Here is a 22,592-nt window from a genome sequence, read left to right as displayed (position 1 = left end):
AGAGGTTGACAACATGTCTTCTTAACGGGAGTCCAGGAGCTCATCTCCACAAATGGACTTTTCAGGATCCTTGGGTGGCTCCGTAGTTTGAAACCAATTCTGGTTATCGCTTCTCGGCCTTTTGGCTAAGATCAAGTGTAGTATCTGTTCTTATCAGTTTAATATCTGATACGTCCCCTATCTGGGGACCATATATTAAATGGATTTTTAGAACAGGGAGATGGAAAAAGAGCTTGCTCTGTCCACTCCACGCATTGACCTGGTATTGCAGTATCTCCAGGACCGGTGCACCCCTTCTTTAATGCAGTTTCTAAAATCAGAAAGAATTGAATTCAATGTTTTTTGTTCATTTTGCTTGTTTGTCGGATTTTGGGATGGACTCTTTGGCTTTGCTTTTCTTCTCCTCATTGGATTTTTCATGTTCAAAGTTGCAGAAGCCAGATTACAAGCTCATTTTGGTTCAACTTCAGCAACTGTGCATTGCATTGCCATGTAATGTGATGCAATGCTATCTTTCTAGCTCTCCCTTTTTACTTCCTTTTGGATAAACAGACATATTAGGCAAGCATTTTGGAGCTTTCACCTAAATAACTATAGGTGGTGAGATAAGCTGCACAATATAATTGACCTTTCAGTATACAGTTATATGAAAAAGTTTGGGCACCCCTATTAATCTTAAGCTTAATGTTTTATAAAAATTGGTGTTTTTGCAACAGCTATTTCAGTTTGATATATGTAATAACTGTTGGAAACAGTAATGTTTCTGCCTTGAAATGAGGTTTATTGTACTAACAGAAAATGTGCAATCTGCATTCAAACAAAATTTGACAGGTGCATAAGTATGGGCACCCTTATCATTTTCTTGTTTTAAGTACTCCTACCTACTTTTTACTGACTTACTAAAGCACTTTTTTGGGTTTTGTAACCTCATTGAGCTTTGAACTTCATAGCCAGGTGTATGCAATCATGAGAAAAGCTACTTAAAGTGGCCACTTGCAAGTTTTTCTCCTGTTTGAATCTCCTCTGAAGAGTGGCATCATGGGCTCCTCAAAACGACTGTCAAATGATCTGAAAACAAAAATTATTCAACATAGTTGTTCAGGGGAAGGATACAAAAAGCTGTCTCAGAGATTTAACCTGTCAGTTTCCACTGTGAGGAACATAGTAAGGAAATGGAAGAACACAGGGAAAGTTCTTGTTAAGGCCAGAAGTGGCAGGCCAAGAAAAACATCAGAAAGGCAGAGAAGAAGAATGGTGAGATCAGTCAAGGACAATCCTCAGACCACCTCCAGAGAGCTGCAGCATCAACTTGCTGCAGATGGTGTCACTGTGCATCGGTCAACTATACAACGCACTTTGCACAAGGAGAAGCTGTATGGGAGAGTGATGCGAAAGAAGCCGTTTCTGCAAGCATGCCACAAACAGAGTCGGCTGAGGTATGCAAAAGCACATTTGGAGAAGCCAATTTCTTTTTGGAAGAAGGTCCTGTGGACTGATGAAACCAAGATTGAGTTGTTTGGTCATACAAAAAGGCGTTATGCATGGCGGCAAAAAAACACAGCATTCCAAGAAAAACACTTGCTACCCACAGTAAAATTTTGTGGAGGTTCCATCATGCTTTGGGGCTGTGTGGCCAATGCCGGCACCGGGAATCTTGTTAAAGTTGAGGGACGCATGGATTCCACTCAGTATCAGCAGATTCTTGACAATAATGTTCAAGAATCAGTGATAAAGTTGAAGTTACGCAGGGGATGGATCTTTCAGCGAGACAATGATCCAAAACACCGCTCCAAATCTACTCAGGCATTCATGTAGAGGAGCAATTACAATGTTCTGGAATCGCCATCCCAGTCCCCAGACATGAATATCATTGAACATCTGGGGGATCATTTGAAGAGGGCTGTCCATGCTCGGCGACCATCAAACTTAACTGAACTGGAATTGTTTTGTAAAGAGGAATGGTCAAAAATACCTTCATCCAGGATCCAGGAACTCATTAAAAGCTACAGGAAGCGACGAGAGGCTGTTATTTTTGCAAAAGGAGGATCTACTAAATATTAATGTCACTTTTCTGGTGAGGTGCCCATACTTATGCACCTGTCAAATTTTGTTTGAATGCAGAGTGCACATTTTCTGTTAGTACAATAAACCTCATTTCAAGGCAGAAACATTACTGTGTCCAACAGTTATTACATATATCAAACTGAAATAGCTGTTGCAAAAACACCAATTTTTATAAAACATTAAGCTTAAGATTAATAGGGGTGCTCAAACTTTTTCATATAACTGTATTGTTGCACACACACCATCTATTTAGCAAATGCCCTTGTTATCAACAGCAGCCTTTTAAACTCACCTGAGCTAACAGGTATGTGCGCTGGTTACTCTGCTGCGCTTAAAATTTCTTTTTTGGTTTGCTACAATGCCTTTTCTGAAACGTTGTCTCCTTCTGCTGGAACACTGACTTCTTTCATTTAATGCCTGCAGACTATAAAAGAGAACCCAACCCAAAAAGTTTGGTTGATTAGTCTGTGGCATTCTGTTAAACTGTTGCTTATGGCGGTCTCTGTGAGCTTCTCAGCGACATTCAGCCAGCCAGGTATCCTGCCTGCAGTAGATGGAATGTGGCAATGGAACGCTGGCTGCGCGTGTCATAATAGGCTCTGAGCCTTTATATACCTGTGCACAGCAGCAGCCACCTTCAGTCTGCTGCTGGACAGCCAGCAGCAGCAGCAGCAGGAGAGGTATGTAATCAGGAGCCCTCCTGCTAAGGGTAGACAGCTGCTCGTTCCACCCCACCCCCCGTCTTAATTGGTTCTCCTCCCTTCCAACGGTGTTGAGGCGGGTGGGAACAGCAGGGGGTGAAGGTGCTGTGTTTAAAGAGGTGGAGTTATGCAGATCTAAAACGCGTGGATTGCAGCAGCAGCAAGCCGAAAAGTGCAGGCATGTAAGGGATCTAGAGGTTGACAACATGTCTTCTTAACGGGAGTCCAGGAGCTCATCCCCACAAATGGACTTTTCAGGATCCTTGGGTGGCTCCGTAGTTTGAAACCAATTCTGGTTATCGCTTCTCGGCCTTTTGGCTAAGATCAAGTGTAGTATCTGTTCTTATCAGTTTAATATCTGATACGTCCCCTATCTGGGGACCATATATTAAATGGATTTTTAGAACAGGGAGATGGAAAAAGAGCTTGCTCTGTCCACTCCACGCATTGACCTGGTATTGCAGTATCTCCAGGACCGGTGCACCCCTTCTTTAATGCAGTTTCTAAAATCAGAAAGAATTGAATTCAATGTTTTTTGTTCATTTTGCTTGTTTGTCGGATTTTGGGATGGACTCTTTGGCTTTGCTTTTCTTCTCCTCATTGGATTTTTCATGTTCAAAGTTGCAGAAGCCAGATTACAAGCTCATTTTGGTTCAACTTCAGCAACTGTGCATTGCATTGCCATGTAATGTGATGCAATGCTATCTTTCTAGCTCTCCCTTTTTACTTCCTTTTGGATAAACAGACATATTAGGCAAGCATTTTGGAGCTTTCACCTAAATAACTACAGGTGGTGAGATAAGCTGCACAATATAATTGACCTTTCAGTATATTGTTGCACACACACCATCTATTTAGCAAATGCCCTTGTTATCAACAGCAGCCTTTTAAACTCACCTGAGCTAACAGGTATGTGCGCTGGTTACTCTGCTGCGCTTAAAATTTCTTTTTTGGTTTGCTACAATGCCTTTTCTAAAACGTTGTCTCCTTCTGCTGGAACACTGACTTCTTTCATTTAATGCCTGCAGACTATAAAAGAGAACCCAACCCAAAAAGTTTGGTTGATTAGTCTGTGGCATTCTGTTAAACTGTTGCTTATGGCGGTCTCTGTGAGCTTCTCAGCGACATTCAGCCAGCCAGGTATCCTGCCTGCAGTAGATGGAATGTGGCAATGGAACGCTGGCTGCGCGTGTCATAATAGGCTCTGAGCCTTTATATACCTGTGCACAGCAGCAGCCACCTTCAGTCTGCTGCTGGACAGCCAGCAGCAGCAGCAGCAGGAGAGGTATGTAATCAGGAGCCCTCCTGCTAAGGGTAGACAGCTGCTCGTTCCACCCCACCCCCCGCCTTAATTGGTTCTCCTCCCTTCCAACGGTGTTGAGGCGGGTGGGAACAGCAGGGGGTGAAGGTGCTGTGTTTAAAGAGGTGGAGTTATGCAGATCTAAAACGCGTGGATTGCAGCAGCAGCAAGCCGAAAAGTGCAGGCATGTAAGGGATCTAGAGGTTGACAACATGTCTTCTTAACGGGAGTCCAGGAGCTCATCTCCACAAATGGACTTTTCAGGATCCTTGGGTGGCTCCGTAGTTTGAAACCAATTCTGGTTATCGCTTCTCGGCCTTTTGGCTAAGATCAAGTGTAGTATCTGTTCTTTTAAGAACACAAGAGCTACGATCTACACTTGATGAGAGCGATCGAACTCGGAAGGAGAAGAGCTTCGGAGCCCAGCTGACATCAGAGAACGAAGGCGGATATCGGTGGGAGGAAGAAGCTCTAAAGAATCCAGAAGAAGACGAAGACTCGGAGAAGAATCGGGCTGTCCTGTGGAATCTTCGAGGAAGAAAATCATCGAGACAAAGACCTTTCGGGGAATTTGTCCAGAACACGACGGGAGAAGAATCTCCATAGCTCCACCCATTCCGGGAAGAGTTCCAGATCCAGCTCCAAGAAGTAACTGCAGGAGGAAAGCCATGGCAAGCGCTGCGAGGAAGGCCGAAAAGAAGAGCCTGGAGCTGGGGACAGCCAGGAGGGCCCAGCCAGGAGCCGATTCTGACCCCAAGGACTCTGCCTCCACGACTGGCCAGCAGAAGGGACCCCAGAAGCCCCGCCACGAAGCTCCAGCCCTGGAGCCATGGATGCGGCAGACGGTGGCCCTGAAGCTGAAGGAAGTGGATGGGAGGGTGCCGGACATGTCCTCGGACGTGTTCTGCCAGAAGATGCTGCTGGATCGAGGCTTCTCCAGGTCGGACACCCTCAGCATCCAGACCTTCTTGACGGGGATCTTCTTCGTCACCTTCGCCACTGTGAACACCTGCAGGAGGTTCTGGGAAATGGTAAGCGCAAAAGGACCGGATAATTCTTTCTCTGCCTTTACAGGTAGCTGCCCTATCCAGAGGGATGAAAGGAGGATCACGGTCTCCATGCGCAACCCGCACACCCCAGGCCAAGACATCTGTACCTTCCTGAGACGCTTCTGTTTGGTTGTGAAGGAACCCTCTCACATCCTGAATGGACTCGGCTTCTGGACAGGTAAGTGGTCGGTGACCGTTAGACTTCACAGGGACCTGGCGTACTCAGACGGACTTCGGCACCTGCCCCCGACATTCTCCCTGGGCAACTCCTACGGCCTCATCTATTACCCGGACATGCCGCGGAACTGCAGGAGATGCGGCAAGAACGGCCACGAGATGAAGGACTGCAAGGAGGATGCCTGCAGGATTTGTCGAGTGACGGGACACAGCTCGAAGGACTGCCCGAAGAAGACGTCCTGCAACCTGTGTGGGCTGGCGGCTCATCTGTACAAGGATTGCCCCAGGCGTGAGAGATCCTGGGCATCGGTGGTTGCGACGACCCCAGCTACGGAGGACAAGGCCCCGACGACCAGGCCTGTGAAGGTCAAGGACGCGACGACCAAGGCCCCAGCGGCCAAGGCCGAGACGACCAAGGCCAAAGCGGTCAAGGAGTCGGTGGCCAAAGCCCCAGCGACGGTCCCAGCAGCTCCGAAGCAGAAGAAAAAGTCAAAGGAGGGTAAGAGTTCTGTCACCCCTCTCTCGATCCCTCCCCCTGCCACCCCCGTCCAATCCCCCCCCACCCCGGCCACCCCTGCTGAGGATTCCACTTCCTCTTCCTCCTTCCCCTACTCCTCAGCAGGTGTCCTTTCCCCTGCCCCGGCAGCCACTCTCCCTCCCCAGACCATGGTAGCGGTGGAATTAACCTTTCCTCCACCCGCCGCTATCTATTCCGAGGAGGATTTTCCCCTTCTTGTCTCCCCAGTTCCAACCCGGGGAAAGAGGAAGGTGGAGGACAGCCCTGCTACTGAATCCTCCAAAAAGAAGATTCTGGATTTCGTAGGCGAAAAGGAGGATACCCTCCCTGAGCCAGAAGAGATGGAGCACATGGTTGAGACCCTGGTGGCCGAGCCAGAAGAGGAGGAACTGGTGGTCGCCGAGATTGAGGCCGCGCTGCTTGACCAGATGGAGGAAGAGGGCCTGCTGGTGATCCCGTCACCAGCAGTCAACACCGACGAGGGACCACCCGACCGGAGTGGTAACTAAGGTGTATTGCCTGCGCTAACTTTTTCTTTTTTCCCTACATGATGGCTAATATTAACTTATTTTCCATTAATGTCAGGAGCATCAAGGACAAGTTCAGACGTCAGACTATTTATGCCTTCCTTACTTCCCAGTTGTGTGATGTTTATATGTTGCAGGAATGTTCCCTTCCCTCCTCTAGGTCCTTCAAACATCTGGCCAGGGAGTGGTCCCACGGTCCATCCTACTGGTCCGGTGGGGGTGACTGCAAGTCTGTGGGGGTCGCAATTCTGATCAGGGGGGGCGCATTCACACTTGAGTCCGTCCAGGAGCTCATCTGCGGCAGGGCTCTTGTTGTAGATGGCAACTGGGCGGGGGAACCTGTCAGGTTCATCAACGTGTATGCGTCCCCACTGAAGAATGAGCGTTTGGAGCTTTTCCAGACCCTGCGGCTTCAGCTTGCCACCACCAGGACCTTAGTGATGGCCGGGGATTTCAACTGCCCCATCGAGGAGGACGGTCGTAGTTCTGGCACATCTGCCAAGTTGGACATCACGTCCAAGCTGCTCATCGAGATGGTAACCGAGGCCTCTCTTCAGGACGTGGTGGGCTCCATGGGGAGAGGCTCCACGAACTATTCGTGGAGCCGACCCGATGGCTCACTCCGCTCCAGGATTGACTTTGTGTTCACCTCTCGGGCAGTCAGGCAGAGTAGGCACTCGATGGTCTCCTGCTTCTTCTCCGACCACAGAGCCATTCACTTACAAGGTGTCCTCGGCGACGGTTTTCCGTCCGGCCCCGGCTCCTGGAAGCTGAATTGTGCTCTGCTGGCTCAGGATGAAGTCGTGGAGGAGCTGAGAGCAGCCTACGCAATGTGGCAGTCCTACAAGGGTAGCTTCCAAACAGTCTCTGATTGGTGGGAATATGTTAAACTTGAGTTTCGCTGTTTCTTTCAGGCCAAGGGTCGACAACAGGAGTGTGAGAAGAGGAGGGACTTCAGAGGGCTGCAGCGCGAGCTGCGGTCGCTGCAGGACCTTCTTCACTGCGGCTGGGACGTGAGGGAGGAGCTGGAGGAGACCAAGAAGAGCCTGAAAAGGCACTTTGAGGAGGAGTCCAAGCGAATCATCTTCCGTTCCAAAGTGGAGAATCTGGAGAAGGGTGAGAAATGTAACTCATTCTTTTTCAGGAAACTTCATGCCGGTCACACGCCCCTGAACGAGCTGCGAGACGAGAGCGGAAACATGCGACGTGGGAAGGAGGACGTGATGAGGGTCGTCAGCGACTTCTACAGCGAACTCTACTCCCACAAGACTACCGACCCCGATGCTGCTGATAAGTTCCTGTCAGGTATCACTAACCATCTTGATCCTGCAGGCACGGCAGCCTTGGACAAACCTCTGATGGTGGGCGAATTGCTCTCTGCCGCTAAATCCTTTAGGACCGGCAGGACCCCGGGCAGTGATGGTCTTCCAGCGGAGCTCTATGTAGCGCTGGGAGACCTCATCTGTCCGGACCTGTTGGACCTGTACGAGGAGATGGTGGTGGAGGGTAGAATGCCTCCATCTTTGAGGGAAGGAATGGTCACGATCCTGTACAAGCGGAAGGGAGAGAGGTGCGACCTGAGGAATTGGCGTCCCATCACTCTGCTCAACGTGGACTACAAGATCCTGGCCAAGACGATGGCGACACGACTTAATACGGTCATCGGACGGATCATCCACCCGGACCAGACCTGCGGCATCCCTGGACGTCGCATCGCAGACAGCCTCGCTCTCGTGCGGGACACGGTCGAGTACATCAAGGTCCGCCGCGCACACGCGGCCCTGGTCTCCTTGGATCAGGAGAAGGCCTTCGACCGGGTTTCCCACGAGTTCATGGGCCGAGCTCTGCACCGGTTAGGTTTGGGTAACATGTTTTGTTCGTATGTCCGTCTGATGTATTTTGATATCCACAGCTCGGTGTTGGTGAACGGCTGGAAGACTGACCCCTTCCCTGTCCTCTCTGGGGTCAGACAAGGCTGCCCTCTATCACCTCTTCTTTTTGTTTGTGTTATAGAACTCTTCGCAGAGGCTATCCGGCAGAATGGAGAGATCAGAGGGATCACCGCACCGGGTCCGGGACGACACGAGGTCAAGTGCTCGCTCTACATGGACGACGTCACCGTCTTCTGCGCTGATCGTGGTTCAGTCGACGCCCTCGTCCAGACGTGTGAGAGGTTCGGCCGGGCTTCAGGGGCCAAAGTCAACTGCAGGAAGTCGGAAGCCATGCTCTTCGGGGATTGGCAGCCGGCCTCCTCCGCCCCCTTCCCCTTCAACATTCAACCGGATTTCCTCAAGGTGCTGGGAGTCTGGTTCGGGAAGGAAGGAGCGGCCCTCAAGTCCTGGCAAGAACGCTTGGCCAAGGTGAAGCAACGGATCGGACTCTGGAGCCTCAGACACCTCACTTGTGAGGGTAAGGCACTCGTCCTGCGTAATGAGGTCCTGCCCGTCTTGCAGTACACGGCGCAGGCCTGGCCCCCACACGTCACTGTGTGCAGGGCCATTACCAGGACAGTGTTTCACTTTGTCTGGGGATCCAAGATGGACAGAGTCAGGCGGGCCGTCATGTACAAGGAGCCTCGCAAGGGTGGGAAGGGCGTTCCAGATATCCCCACCCTCCTGCGATCCTCTTTTGTGTGTGATTGTGTCTGCCGGACTTTGCAAGTCAAGAATGGCTCCGCGGGCAGGTCCATGTCTCGCTTCTTCCTGCTTCCTCTTTGGAGGCGACTCGGCTGGGACAAGTGGGACAGCTCCTTCCCCTACAACTGGACGACGCCATGGTTCTACGGAGACGTCGTTCGATTTGTGGGGGAGCATCAACTGGAGGGACTCAAGCCCGACTTGTGGAAGCCCAAAACTATCCACAAGCTAATCAGAGCCAAGGATGACGTGGAGAACATCACAGGACTTCACCAGGACACGCTGGAGACTGTGTGGACAAATGTGTCGTCTGACAGGCTGACCAACGGGCACAAGGACTTGTCGTGGATGGCGATTCAGGGCGGACTGCCCGTCCGGTCATTCATGCATGCCCGGAACCTGTGCAAGACCCGGTACTGCCCAAGGTGCCCCTTCGTGGAGGAAACATCTTTGCACACTTTTTGGGACTGCGGATTTGCACAGCGCCTATTGACTGCACTTGAGGACGACCTGAGGAACTCTGTCCCCAGGGCGAGCCTATCGCACCATTCTGTGCTTTACGGACTCTTCCCTGGGGTTCATACCGTCGGAGCCATCCAGGAGGCTTGGCGCCTTATGAACTGCTTCAAGGATGCCGTTTGGGTCGCCAGGAACCGGCTCATCTTGAGGAGGGAGAGGATGTCCATCCAGGACTGCCGCAGGCTGATCCACAGCCTGCTCAGAGACTATTCCATCATGGACGGTCCGGAGGACGAGGACGAGGACTAAACCCCTCCTCCCCCTCTCCCCTTATGTGTCTTGTCTTTCAATAAAGCTTCGGGCCTGTGATTTTCCCCTCCCCATCCCCTTTTTCCCAATCCCCATCCCTTATCACGGTTCGTCGTACTGTATTGATTGACATGCTTTTTCTTTCAGATTGAGTGTTTTGTGTAGCATAGGGGTGTGATGTGTCTAGTTAGTGCGTCGTATCCTCATGCTATGTAAATATGATGTAGAATTCTGTGTGTACTGGGCTGCGGCACTGTACACTGTCTGTTAACTTATTTTTTGTGCTAATAAAAGATATATTCAATCAAAAAATCTGTTCTTATCAGTTTAATATCTGATACGTCCCCTATCTGGGGACCATATATTAAATGGATTTTTAGAACAGGGAGATGGAAAAAGAGCTTGCTCTGTCCACTCCACGCATTGACCTGGTATTGCAGTATCTCCAGGACCGGTGCACCCCTTCTTTAATGCAGTTTCTAAAATCAGAAAGAATTGAATTCAATGTTTTTTGTTCATTTTGCTTGTTTGTCGGATTTTGGGATGGACTCTTTGGCTTTGCTTTTCTTCTCCTCATTGGATTTTTCATGTTCAAAGTTGCAGAAGCCAGATTACAAGCTCATTTTGGTTCAACTTCAGCAACTGTGCATTGCATTGCCATGTAATGTGATGCAATGCTATCTTTCTAGCTCTCCCTTTTTACTTCCTTTTGGATAAACAGACATATTAGGCAAGCATTTTGGAGCTTTCACCTAAATAACTACAGGTGGTGAGATAAGCTGCACAATATAATTGACCTTTCAGTATATTGTTGCACACACACCATCTATTTAGCAAATGCCCTTGTTATCAACAGCAGCCTTTTAAACTCACCTGAGCTAACAGGTATGTGCGCTGGTTACTCTGCTGCGCTTAAAATTTCTTTTTTGGTTTGCTACAATGCCTTTTCTGAAACGTTGTCTCCTTCTGCTGGAACACTGACTTCTTTCATTTAATGCCTGCAGACTATAAAAGAGAACCCAACCCAAAAAGTTTGGTTGATTAGTCTGTGGCATTCTGTTAAACTGTTGCTTATGGCGGTCTCTGTGAGCTTCTCAGCGACATTCAGCCAGCCAGGTATCCTGCCTGCAGTAGATGGAATGTGGCAATGGAACGCTGGCTGCGCGTGTCATAATAGGCTCTGAGCCTTTATATACCTGTGCACAGCAGCAGCCACCTTCAGTCTGCTGCTGGACAGCCAGCAGCAGCAGCAGCAGGAGAGGTATGTAATCAGGAGCCCTCCTGCTAAGGGTAGACAGCTGCTCGTTCCACCCCACCCCCCGCCTTAATTGGTTCTCCTCCCTTCCAACGGTGTTGAGGCGGGTGGGAACAGCAGGGGGTGAAGGTGCTGTGTCTAAAGAGGTGGAGTTATGCAGATCTAAAACGCGTGGATTGCAGCAGCAGCAAGCCGAAAAGTGCAGGCATGTAAGGGATCTAGAGGTTGACAACATGTCTTCTTAACGGGAGTCCAGGAGCTCATCTCCACAAATGGACTTTTCAGGATCCTTGGGTGGCTCCGTAGTTTGAAACCAATTCTGGTTATCGCTTCTCGGCCTTTTGGCTAAGATCAAGTGTAGTATCTGTTCTTATCAGTTTAATATCTGATACGTCCCCTATCTGGGGACCATATATTAAATGGATTTTTAGAACAGGGAGATGGAAAAAGAGCTTGCTCTGTCCACTCCACGCATTGACCTGGTATTGCAGTATCTCCAAGACCGGTGCACCCCTTCTTTAATGCAGTTTCTAAAATCAGAAAGAATTGAATTCAATGTTTTTTGTTCATTTTGCTTGTTTGTCGGATTTTGGGATGGACTCTTTGGCTTTGCTTTTCTTCTCCTCATTGGATTTTTCATGTTCAAAGTTGCAGAAGCCAGATTACAAGCTCATTTTGGTTCAACTTCAGCAACTGTGCATTGCATTGCCATGTAATGTGATGCAATGCTATCTTTCTAGCTCTCCCTTTTTACTTCCTTTTGGATAAACAGACATATTAGGCAAGCATTTTGGAGCTTTCACCTAAATAACTACAGGTGGTGAGATAAGCTGCACAATATAATTGACCTTTCAGTATATTGTTGCACACACACCATCTATTTAGCAAATGCCCTTGTTATCAACAGCAGCCTTTTAAACTCACCTGAGCTAACAGGTATGTGCGCTGGTTACTCTGCTGCGCTTAAAATTTCTTTTTTGGTTTGCTACAATGCCTTTTCTGAAACGTTGTCTCCTTCTGCTGGAACACTGACTTCTTTCATTTAATGCCTGCAGACTATAAAAGAGATCCCAACCCAAAAAGTTTGGTTGATTAGTCTGTGGCATTCTGTTAAACTGTTGCTTATGGCGGTCTCTGTGAGCTTCTCAGCGACATTCAGCCAGCCAGGTATCCTGCCTGCAGTAGATGGAATGTGGCAATGGAACGCTGGCTGCGCGTGTCATAATAGGCTCTGAGCCTTTATATACCTGTGCACAGCAGCAGCCACCTTCAGTCTGCTGCTGGACAGCCAGCAGCAGCAGCAGCAGGAGAGGTATGTAATCAGGAGCCCTCCTGCTAAGGGTAGACAGCTGCTCGTTCCACCCCACCCCCCACCTTAATTGGTTCTCCTCCCTTCCAACGGTGTTGAGGCGGGTGGGAACAGCAGGGGGTGAAGGTGCTGTGTTTAAAGAGGTGGAGTTATGCAGATCTAAAACGCGTGGATTGCAGCAGCAGCAAGCCGAAAAGTGCAGGCATGTAAGGGATCTAGAGGTTGACAACATGTCTTCTTAACGGGAGTCCAGGAGCTCATCTCCACAAATGGACTTTTCAGGATCCTTGGGTGGCTCCGTAGTTTGAAACCAATTCTGGTTATCGCTTCTCGGCCTTTTGGCTAAGATCAAGTGTAGTATCTGTTCTTATCAGTTTAATATCTGATACGTCCCCTATCTGGGGACCATATATTAAATGGATTTTTAGAACAGGGAGATGGAAAAAGAGCTTGCTCTGTCCACTCCACGCATTGACCTGGTATTGCAGTATCTCCAGGACCGGTGCACCCCTTCTTTAATGCAGTTTCTAAAATCAGAAAGAATTGAATTCAATGTTTTTTGTTCATTTTGCTTGTTTGTCGGATTTTGGGATGGACTCTTTGGCTTTGCTTTTCTTCTCCTCATTGGATTTTTCATGTTCAAAGTTGCAGAAGCCAGATTACAAGCTCATTTTGGTTCAACTTCAGCAACTGTGCATTGCATTGCCATGTAATGTGATGCAATGCTATCTTTCTAGCTCTCCCTTTTTACTTCCTTTTGGATAAACAGACATATTAGGCAAGCATTTTGGAGCTTTCACCTAAATAACTACAGGTGGTGAGATAAGCTGCACAATATAATTGACCTTTCAGTATATTGTTGCACACACACCATCTATTTAGCAAATGCCCTTGTTATCAACAGCAGCCTTTTAAACTCACCTGAGCTAACAGGTATGTGCGCTGGTTACTCTGCTGCGCTTAAAATTTCTTTTTTGGTTTGCTACAATGCCTTTTCTGAAACGTTGTCTCCTTCTGCTGGAACACTGACTTCTTTCATTTAATGCCTGCAGACTATAAAAGAGATCCCAACCCAAAAAGTTTGGTTGATTAGTCTGTGGCATTCTGTTAAACTGTTGCTTATGGCGGTCTCTGTGAGCTTCTCAGCGACATTCAGCCAGCCAGGTATCCTGCCTGCAGTAGATGGAATGTGGCAATGGAACGCTGGCTGCGCGTGTCATAATAGGCTCTGAGCCTTTATATACCTGTGCACAGCAGCAGCCACCTTCAGTCTGCTGCTGGACAGCCAGCAGCAGCAGCAGCAGGAGAGGTATGTAATCAGGAGCCCTCCTGCTAAGGGTAGACAGCTGCTCGTTCCACCCCACCCCCCGCCTTAATTGGTTCTCCTCCCTTCCAACGGTGTTGAGGCGGGTGGGAACAGCAGGGGGTGAAGGTGCTGTGTCTAAAGAGGTGGAGTTATGCAGATCTAAAACGCGTGGATTGCAGCAGCAGCAAGCCGAAAAGTGCAGGCATGTAAGGGATCTAGAGGTTGACAACATGTCTTCTTAACGGGAGTCCAGGAGCTCATCTCCACAAATGGACTTTTCAGGATCCTTGGGTGGCTCCGTAGTTTGAAACCAATTCTGGTTATCGCTTCTCGGCCTTTTGGCTAAGATCAAGTGTAGTATCTGTTCTTATCAGTTTAATATCTGATACGTCCCCTATCTGGGGACCATATATTAAATGGATTTTTAGAACAGGGAGATGGAAAAAGAGCTTGCTCTGTCCACTCCACGCATTGACCTGGTATTGCAGTATCTCCAAGACCGGTGCACCCCTTCTTTAATGCAGTTTCTAAAATCAGAAAGAATTGAATTCAATGTTTTTTGTTCATTTTGCTTGTTTGTCGGATTTTGGGATGGACTCTTTGGCTTTGCTTTTCTTCTCCTCATTGGATTTTTCATGTTCAAAGTTGCAGAAGCCAGATTACAAGCTCATTTTGGTTCAACTTCAGCAACTGTGCATTGCATTGCCATGTAATGTGATGCAATGCTATCTTTCTAGCTCTCCCTTTTTACTTCCTTTTGGATAAACAGACATATTAGGCAAGCATTTTGGAGCTTTCACCTAAATAACTACAGGTGGTGAGATAAGCTGCACAATATAATTGACCTTTCAGTATATTGTTGCACACACACCATCTATTTAGCAAATGCCCTTGTTATCAACAGCAGCCTTTTAAACTCACCTGAGCTAACAGGTATGTGCGCTGGTTACTCTGCTGCGCTTAAAATTTCTTTTTTGGTTTGCTACAATGCCTTTTCTGAAACGTTGTCTCCTTCTGCTGGAACACTGACTTCTTTCATTTAATGCCTGCAGACTATAAAAGAGATCCCAACCCAAAAAGTTTGGTTGATTAGTCTGTGGCATTCTGTTAAACTGTTGCTTATGGCGGTCTCTGTGAGCTTCTCAGCGACATTCAGCCAGCCAGGTATCCTGCCTGCAGTAGATGGAATGTGGCAATGGAACGCTGGCTGCGCGTGTCATAATAGGCTCTGAGCCTTTATATACCTGTGCACAGCAGCAGCCACCTTCAGTCTGCTGCTGGACAGCCAGCAGCAGCAGCAGCAGGAGAGGTATGTAATCAGGAGCCCTCCTGCTAAGGGTAGACAGCTGCTCGTTCCACCCCACCCCCCACCTTAATTGGTTCTCCTCCCTTCCAACGGTGTTGAGGCGGGTGGGAACAGCAGGGGGTGAAGGTGCTGTGTTTAAAGAGGTGGAGTTATGCAGATCTAAAACGCGTGGATTGCAGCAGCAGCAAGCCGAAAAGTGCAGGCATGTAAGGGATCTAGAGGTTGACAACATGTCTTCTTAACGGGAGTCCAGGAGCTCATCTCCACAAATGGACTTTTCAGGATCCTTGGGTGGCTCCGTAGTTTGAAACCAATTCTGGTTATCGCTTCTCGGCCTTTTGGCTAAGATCAAGTGTAGTATCTGTTCTTATCAGTTTAATATCTGATACGTCCCCTATCTGGGGACCATATATTAAATGGATTTTTAGAACAGGGAGATGGAAAAAGAGCTTGCTCTGTCCACTCCACGCATTGACCTGGTATTGCAGTATCTCCAGGACCGGTGCACCCCTTCTTTAATGCAGTTTCTAAAATCAGAAAGAATTGAATTCAATGTTTTTTGTTCATTTTGCTTGTTTGTCGGATTTTGGGATGGACTCTTTGGCTTTGCTTTTCTTCTCCTCATTGGATTTTTCATGTTCAAAGTTGAAGAAGCCAGATTACAAGCTCATTTTGGTTCAACTTCAGCAACTGTGCATTGCATTGCCATGTAATGTGATGCAATGCTATCTTTCTAGCTCTCCCTTTTTACTTCCTTTTGGATAAACAGACATATTAGGCAAGCATTTTGGAGCTTTCACCTAAATAACTACAGGTGGTGAGATAAGCTGCACAATATAATTGACCTTTCAGTATATTGTTGCACACACACCATCTATTTAGCAAATGCCCTTGTTATCAACAGCAGCCTTTTAAACTCACCTGAGCTAACAGGTATGTGCGCTGGTTACTCTGCTGCGCTTAAAATTTCTTTTTTGGTTTGCTACAATGCCTTTTCTGAAACGTTGTCTCCTTCTGCTGGAACACTGACTTCTTTCATTTAATGCCTGCAGACTATAAAAGAGAACCCAACCCAAAAAGTTTGGTTGATTAGTCTGTGGCATTCTGTTAAACTGTTGCTTATGGCGGTCTCTGTGAGCTTCTCAGCGACATTCAGCCAGCCAGGTATCCTGCCTGCAGTAGATGGAATGTGGCAATGGAACGCTGGCTGCGCGTGTCATAATAGGCTCTGAGCCTTTATATACCGGTGCACAGCAGCAGCCACCTTCAGTCTGCTGCTGGACAGCCAGCAGCAGCAGCAGCAGGAGAGGTATGTAATCAGGAGCCCTCCTGCTAAGGGTAGACAGCTGCTCGTTCCACCCCACCCCCCGCCTTAATTGGTTCTCCTCCCTTCCAACGGTGTTGAGGCGGGTGGGAACAGCAGGGGGTGAAGGTGCTGTGTTTAAAGAGGTGGAGTTATGCAGATCTAAAACGCGTGGATTGCAGCAGCAGCAAGCCGAAAAGTGCAGGCATGTAAGGGATCTAGAGGTTGACAACATGTCTTCTTAACGGGAGTCCAGGAGCTCATCTCCACAAATGGACTTTTCAGGATCCTTGGGTGGCTCCGTAGTTTGAAACCAATTCTGGTTATCGCTTCTCGGCCTTTTGGCTAAGATCAAGTGTAGTATCTGTTCTTATCAGTTTAATATCTGATACGTCCCCTATCTGGGGACCATATATTAAATGGATTTTTAGAACAGGGAGATGGAAAAAGAGCTTGCTCTGTCCACTCCACGCATTGACCTGGTATTGCAGTATCTCCAGGACCGGTGCACCCCTTCTTTAATGCAGTTTCTAAAATCAGAAAGAATTGAATTCAATGTTTTTTGTTCATTTTGCTTGTTTGTCGGATTTTGGGATGGACTCTTTGGCTTTGCTTTTCTTCTCCTCATTGGATTTTTCATGTTCAAAGTTGCAGAAGCCAGATTACAAGCTCATTTTGGTTCAACTTCAGCAACTGTGCATTGCATTGCCATGTAATGTGATGCAATGCTATCTTTCTAGCTCTCCCTTTTTACTTCCTTTTGGATAAACAGACATATTAGGCAAGCATTTTGGAGCTTTCACCTAAATAACTACAGGTGGTGAGATAAGCTGCACAATATAATTGACCTTTCAGTATATTGTTGCACACACACCATCTATTTAGCAAATGCCCTTGTTATCAACAGCAGCCTTTTAAACTCACCTGAGCTAACAGGTATGTGCGCTGGTTACTCTGCTGCGCTTAAAATTTCTTTTTTGGTTTGCTACAATGCCTTTTCTGAAACGTTGTCTCCTTCTGCTGGAACACTGACTTCTTTCATTTAATGCCTGCAGACTATAAAAGAGATCCCAACCCAAAAAGTTTGGTTGATTAGTCTGTGGCATTCTGTTAAACTGTTGCTTATGGCGGTCTCTGTGAGCTTCTCAGCGACATTCAGCCAGCCAGGTATCCTGCCTGCAGTAGATGGAATGTGGCAATGGAACGCTGGCTGCGCGTGTCATAATAGGCTCTGAGCCTTTATATACCTGTGCACAGCAGCAGCCACCTTCAGTCTGCTGCTGGACAGCCAGCAGCAGCAGCAGCAGGAGAGGTATGTAATCAGGAGCCCTCCTGCTAAGGGTAGACAGCTGCTCGTTCCACCCCACCCCCCGCCTTAATTGGTTCTCCTCCCTTCCAACGGTGTTGAGGCGGGTGGGAACAGCAGGGGGTGAAGGTGCTGTGTTTAAAGAGGTGGAGTTATGCAGATCTAAAACGCGTGGATTGCAGCAGCAGCAAGCCGAAAAGTGCAGGCATGTAAGGGATCTAGAGGTTGACAACATGTCTTCTTAACGGGAGTCCAGGAGCTCATCTCCACAAATGGACTTTTCAGGATCCTTGGGTGGCTCCGTAGTTTGAAACCAATTCTGGTTATCGCTTCTCGGCCTTTTGGCTAAGATCAAGTGTAGTATCTGTTCTTATCAGTTTAATATCTGATACGTCCCCTATCTGGGGACCATATATTAAATGGATTTTTAGAACAGGGAGATGGAAAAAGAGCTTGCTCTGTCCACTCCACGCATTGACCTGGTATTGCAGTATCTCCAGGACCGGTGCACCCCTTCTTTAATGCAGTTTCTAAAATCAGAAAGAATTGAATTCAATGTTTTTTGTTCATTTTGCTTGTTTGTCGGATTTTGGGATGGACTCTTTGGCTTTGCTTTTCTTCTCCTCATTGGATTTTTCATGTTCAAAGTTGCAGAAGCCAGATTACAAGCTCATTTTGGTTCAACTTCAGCAACTGTGCATTGCATTGCCATGTAATGTGATGCAATGCTATCTTTCTAGCTCTCCCTTTTTACTTCCTTTTGGATAAACAGACATATTAGGCAAGCATTTTGGAGCTTTCACCTAAATAACTACAGGTGGTGAGATAAGCTGCACAATATAATTGACCTTTCAGTATATTGTTGCACACACACCATCTATTTAGCAAATGCCCTTGTTATCAACAGCAGCCTTTTAAACTCACCTGAGCTAACAGGTATGTGCGCTGGTTACTCTGCTGCGCTTAAAATTTCTTTTTTGGTTTGCTACAATGCCTTTTCTGAAACGTTGTCTCCTTCTGCTGGAACACTGACTTCTTTCATTTAATGCCTGCAGACTATAAAAGAGAACCCAACCCAAAAAGTTTGGTTGATTAGTCTGTGGCATTCTGTTAAACTGTTGCTTATGGCGGTCTCTGTGAGCTTCTCAGCGACATTCAGCCAGCCAGGTATCCTGCCTGCAGTAGATGGAATGTGGCAATGGAACGCTGGCTGCGCGTGTCATAATAGGCTCTGAGCCTTTATATACCTGTGCACAGCAGCAGCCACCTTCAGTCTGCTGCTGGACAGCCAGCAGCAGCAGCAGCAGGAGAGGTATGTAATCAGGAGCCCTCCTGCTAAGGGTAGACAGCTGCTCGTTCCACCCCACCCCCCGCCTTAATTGGTTCTCCTCCCTTCCAACGGTGTTGAGGCGGGTGGGAACAGCAGGGGGTGAAGGTGCTGTGTTTAAAGAGGTGGAGTTATGCAGATCTAAAACGCGTGGATTGCAGCAGCAGAAAGCCGAAAAGTGCAGGCATGTAAGGGATCTAGAGGTTGACAACATGTCTTCTTAACGGGAGTCCAGGAGCTCATCTCCACAAATGGACTTTTCAGGATCCTTGGGTGGCTCCGTAGTTTGAAACCAATTCTGGTTATCGCTTCTCGGCCTTTTGGCTAAGATCAAGTGTAGTATCTGTTCTTATCAGTTTAATATCTGATACGTCCCCTATCTGGGGACCATATATTAAATGGATTTTTAGAACAGGGAGATGGAAAAAGAGCTTGCTCTGTCCACTCCACGCATTGACCTGGTATTGCAGTATCTCCAGGACCGGTGCACCCCTTCTTTAATGCAGTTTCTAAAATCAGAAAGAATTGAATTCAATGTTTTTTGTTCATTTTGCTTGTTTGTCGGATTTTGGGATGGACTCTTTGGCTTTGCTTTTCTTCTCCTCATTGGATTTTTCATGTTCAAAGTTGCAGAAGCCAGATTACAAGCTCATTTTGGTTCAACTTCAGCAACTGTGCATTGCATTGCCATGTAATGTGATGCAATGCTATCTTTCTAGCTCTCCCTTTTTACTTCCTTTTGGATAAACAGACATATTAGGCAAGCATTTTGGAGCTTTCACCTAAATAACTACAGGTGGTGAGATAAGCTGCACAATATAATTGACCTTTCAGTATATTGTTGCACACACACCATCTATTTAGCAAATGCCCTTGTTATCAACAGCAGCCTTTTAAACTCACCTGAGCTAACAGGTATGTGCGCTGGTTACTCTGCTGCGCTTAAAATTTCTTTTTTGGTTTGCTACAATGCCTTTTCTGAAACGTTGTCTCCCTCTGCTGGAACACTGACTTCTTTCATTTAATGCCTGCAGACTATAAAAGAGAACCCAACCCAAAAAGTTTGGTTGATTAGTCTGTGGCATTCTGTTAAACTGTTGCTTATGGCGGTCTCTGTGAGCTTCTCAGCGACATTCAGCCAGCCAGGTATCCTGCCTGCAGTAGATGGAATGTGGCAATGGAACGCTGGCTGCGCGTGTCATAATAGGCTCTGAGCCTTTATATACCTGTGCACAGCAGCAGCCACCTTCAGTCTGCTGCTGGACAGCCAGCAGCAGCAGCAGCAGGAGAGGTATGTAATCAGGAGCCCTCCTGCTAAGGGTAGACAGCTGCTCGTTCCACCCCACCCCCCGCCTTAATTGGTTCTCCTCCCTTCCAACGGTGTTGAGGCGGGTGGGAACAGCAGGGGGTGAAGGTGCTGTGTTTAAAGAGGTGGAGTTATGCAGATCTAAAACGCGTGGATTGCAGCAGCAAAAAGCCGAAAAGTGCAGGCATGTAAGGGATCTAGAGGTTGACAACATGTCTTCTTAACGGGAGTCCAGGAGCTCATCTCCACAAATGGACTTTTCAGGATCCTTGGGTGGCTCCGTAGTTTGAAACCAATTCTGGTTATCGCTTCTCGGCCTTTTGGCTAAGATCAAGTGTAGTATCTTTCGAAAAGGCGGTTTTGGATGTTGGCCACCCTAGTAGATTGATACATTATGCACACTGGGGTTTAGGCGCTTGTTAGTACGCCAGGTGGCTAATATAGTCATCTGGTGGAAAGCATGGCCCCCCTGGATCGACGCCATTGGGCCGGGGAAGATCGAAAGCCCGAAGTGTGAAGTGCCCCAGGAGTGGTGACCCTGGGGTGCCTTAACTCACTGGGATTGGGAACCCCACTTGAGTTTATGGTACATTTGCACAAGCACTTCAAATTTTCTTTCTTCGCACACACCCTTATTCCGGGCCTTCTGGCCTTAGGATGGGGAATTTTTCAATTCCCGGTCGAAGGTCCGGGCAGTATTATACTGTGAAACCTTCACTATTTATTTAATTTCTTTGTCACTGTGTGTCCACTTATTCACGTGTGTCACGTCCTACTAGGATTTTGTCGGGATGCGGTTCCCTTACGGGTTCCTCTCTTGGCAGGTCTAGGGGGGGAGTGTGTGGCCATCAGGTTCCGCTCCCCCCTGAACCCCCTGGCTCTCCTCTTTCGGGAGGAGAGCGTTGTTGGCTCCCCTCTTCCGGGAGGGGAGCACAGTCTTTGGCTCCCAGTGCCTTGCTCGGGTGAGAACTCGGGCAGTTGCTGGGGGTAAGATTGGGTCGCCTCTGGCTTCGGCTGGAGGTGGCTTTTTGTCCCTGTTCCTCGCTGTGGCCTTTTGGCTCGGAGGGACGGGGAATGGTTTGGGGGACCCTTCTCCTTTTGGAGAGGGTTTCAAGAAGACCAGCATCCTAGTGCACTTTTTTTGTGGCACTTGTCACTTTTTTAAGCGCACTCGGGTTTTGTACACGAATTCGGGCTTTCAAAAAAAAAAAAAAAAATCTGTTCTTATCAGTTTAATATCTGATACGTCCCCTATCTGGGGACCATATATTAAATGGATTTTTAGAACAGGGAGATGGAAAAAGAGCTTGCTCTGTCCACTCCACGCATTGACCTGGTATTGCAGTATCTCCAGGACCGGTGCACCCCTTCTTTAATGCAGTTTCTAAAATCAGAAAGAATTGAATTCAATGTTTTTTGTTCATTTTGCTTGTTTGTCGGATTTTGGGATGGACTCTTTGGCTTTGCTTTTCTTCTCCTCATTGGATTTTTCATGTTCAAAGTTGCAGAAGCCAGATTACAAGCTCATTTTGGTTCAACTTCAGCAACTGTGCATTGCATTGCCATGTAATGTGATGCAATGCTATCTTTCTAGCTCTCCCTTTTTACTTCCTTTTGGATAAACAGACATATTAGGCAAGCATTTTGGAGCTTTCACCTAAATAACTACAGGTGGTGAGATAAGCTGCACAATATAATTGACCTTTCAGTATATTGTTGCACACACACCATCTATTTAGCAAATGCCCTTGTTATCAACAGCAGCCTTTTAAACTCACCTGAGCTAACAGGTATGTGCGCTGGTTACTCTGCTGCGCTTAAAATTTCTTTTTTGGTTTGCTACAATGCCTTTTCTGAAACGTTGTCTCCTTCTGCTGGAACACTGACTTCTTTCATTTAATGCCTGCAGACTATAAAAGAGAACCCAACCCAAAAAGTTTGGTTGATTAGTCTGTGGCATTCTGTTAAACTGTTGCTTATGGCGGTCTCTGTGAGCTTCTCAGCGACATTCAGCCAGCCAGGTATCCTGCCTGCAGTAGATGGAATGTGGCAATGGAACGCTGGCTGCGCGTGTCATAATAGGCTCTGAGCCTTTATATACCTGTGCACAGCAGCAGCCACCTTCAGTCTGCTGCTGGACAGCCAGCAGCAGCAGCAGCAGGAGAGGTATGTAATCAGGAGCCCTCCTGCTAAGGGTAGACAGCTGCTCGTTCCACCCCACCCCCCGCCTTAATTGGTTCTCCTCCCTTCCAACGGTGTTAAGGCGGGTGGGAACAGCAGGGGGTGAAGGTGCTGTGTTTAAAGAGGTGGAGTTATGCAGATCTAAAATGCGTGGATTGCAGCAGCAGCAAGCCGAAAAGTGCAGGCATGTAAGGGATCTAGAGGTTGACAACATGTCTTCTTAACGGGAGTCCAGGAGCTCATCTCCACAAATG

The 22,592-nt window shown here is 47.6% G+C and overlaps 10 non-coding genes and 3 pseudogenes across 10 annotated transcripts; all 13 read left to right on the top strand.

Annotated features, from left to right (window-relative positions):
- Positions 1-105: 105 nt before the first annotated feature.
- LOC141203584 (U2 spliceosomal RNA) lies at positions 106-296 on the top strand. The gene has a single exon (XR_012274620.1). It is a non-coding gene; the product is annotated as a U2 spliceosomal RNA (small nuclear RNA).
- A 2,767-nt stretch (positions 297-3,063) lies between these two features.
- LOC141203571 (U2 spliceosomal RNA) lies at positions 3,064-3,254 on the top strand. Its single transcript, XR_012274608.1, has one exon. It is a non-coding gene; the product is annotated as a U2 spliceosomal RNA (small nuclear RNA).
- A 1,115-nt stretch (positions 3,255-4,369) lies between these two features.
- Positions 4,370-4,449, top strand: LOC141203303 (U2 spliceosomal RNA; annotated as a pseudogene).
- Positions 4,450-10,011: 5,562 nt separating this feature from the next.
- LOC141203179 (U2 spliceosomal RNA) lies at positions 10,012-10,204 on the top strand. Its single transcript, XR_012274314.1, has one exon. It is a non-coding gene; the product is annotated as a U2 spliceosomal RNA (small nuclear RNA).
- Positions 10,205-11,319: 1,115 nt separating this feature from the next.
- LOC141203833 (U2 spliceosomal RNA) lies at positions 11,320-11,510 on the top strand. Its single transcript, XR_012274857.1, has one exon. It is a non-coding gene; the product is annotated as a U2 spliceosomal RNA (small nuclear RNA).
- A 1,115-nt stretch (positions 11,511-12,625) lies between these two features.
- LOC141203560 (U2 spliceosomal RNA) lies at positions 12,626-12,816 on the top strand. Its single transcript, XR_012274597.1, has one exon. It is a non-coding gene; the product is annotated as a U2 spliceosomal RNA (small nuclear RNA).
- A 1,115-nt stretch (positions 12,817-13,931) lies between these two features.
- Positions 13,932-14,122, top strand: LOC141203832 (U2 spliceosomal RNA). Its single transcript, XR_012274856.1, has one exon. It is a non-coding gene; the product is annotated as a U2 spliceosomal RNA (small nuclear RNA).
- A 1,115-nt stretch (positions 14,123-15,237) lies between these two features.
- LOC141203548 (U2 spliceosomal RNA) lies at positions 15,238-15,428 on the top strand. The gene has a single exon (XR_012274586.1). It is a non-coding gene; the product is annotated as a U2 spliceosomal RNA (small nuclear RNA).
- Positions 15,429-16,543: 1,115 nt separating this feature from the next.
- Positions 16,544-16,734, top strand: LOC141203536 (U2 spliceosomal RNA). The gene has a single exon (XR_012274575.1). It is a non-coding gene; the product is annotated as a U2 spliceosomal RNA (small nuclear RNA).
- A 1,115-nt stretch (positions 16,735-17,849) lies between these two features.
- Positions 17,850-18,040, top strand: LOC141203524 (U2 spliceosomal RNA). Its single transcript, XR_012274564.1, has one exon. It is a non-coding gene; the product is annotated as a U2 spliceosomal RNA (small nuclear RNA).
- A 1,115-nt stretch (positions 18,041-19,155) lies between these two features.
- On the top strand, positions 19,156-19,346 carry LOC141203513 (U2 spliceosomal RNA). Its single transcript, XR_012274553.1, has one exon. It is a non-coding gene; the product is annotated as a U2 spliceosomal RNA (small nuclear RNA).
- Positions 19,347-20,461: 1,115 nt separating this feature from the next.
- On the top strand, positions 20,462-20,537 carry LOC141203335 (U2 spliceosomal RNA; annotated as a pseudogene).
- An 809-nt stretch (positions 20,538-21,346) lies between these two features.
- LOC141203273 (U2 spliceosomal RNA) lies at positions 21,347-21,527 on the top strand (annotated as a pseudogene).
- Positions 21,528-22,592: the final 1,065 nt, after the last annotated feature.

This window comes from Phyllobates terribilis, unplaced genomic scaffold, assembly GCF_046119375.1.
Source record: "Phyllobates terribilis strain yellow unplaced genomic scaffold, ASM4611937v1 Scaffold_124__1_contigs__length_5142088, whole genome shotgun sequence".
Classification (NCBI taxonomy): Eukaryota; Metazoa; Chordata; class Amphibia; order Anura; family Dendrobatidae; genus Phyllobates; species Phyllobates terribilis.
This window is presented reverse-complemented; position numbering and strand designations above follow the sequence as displayed.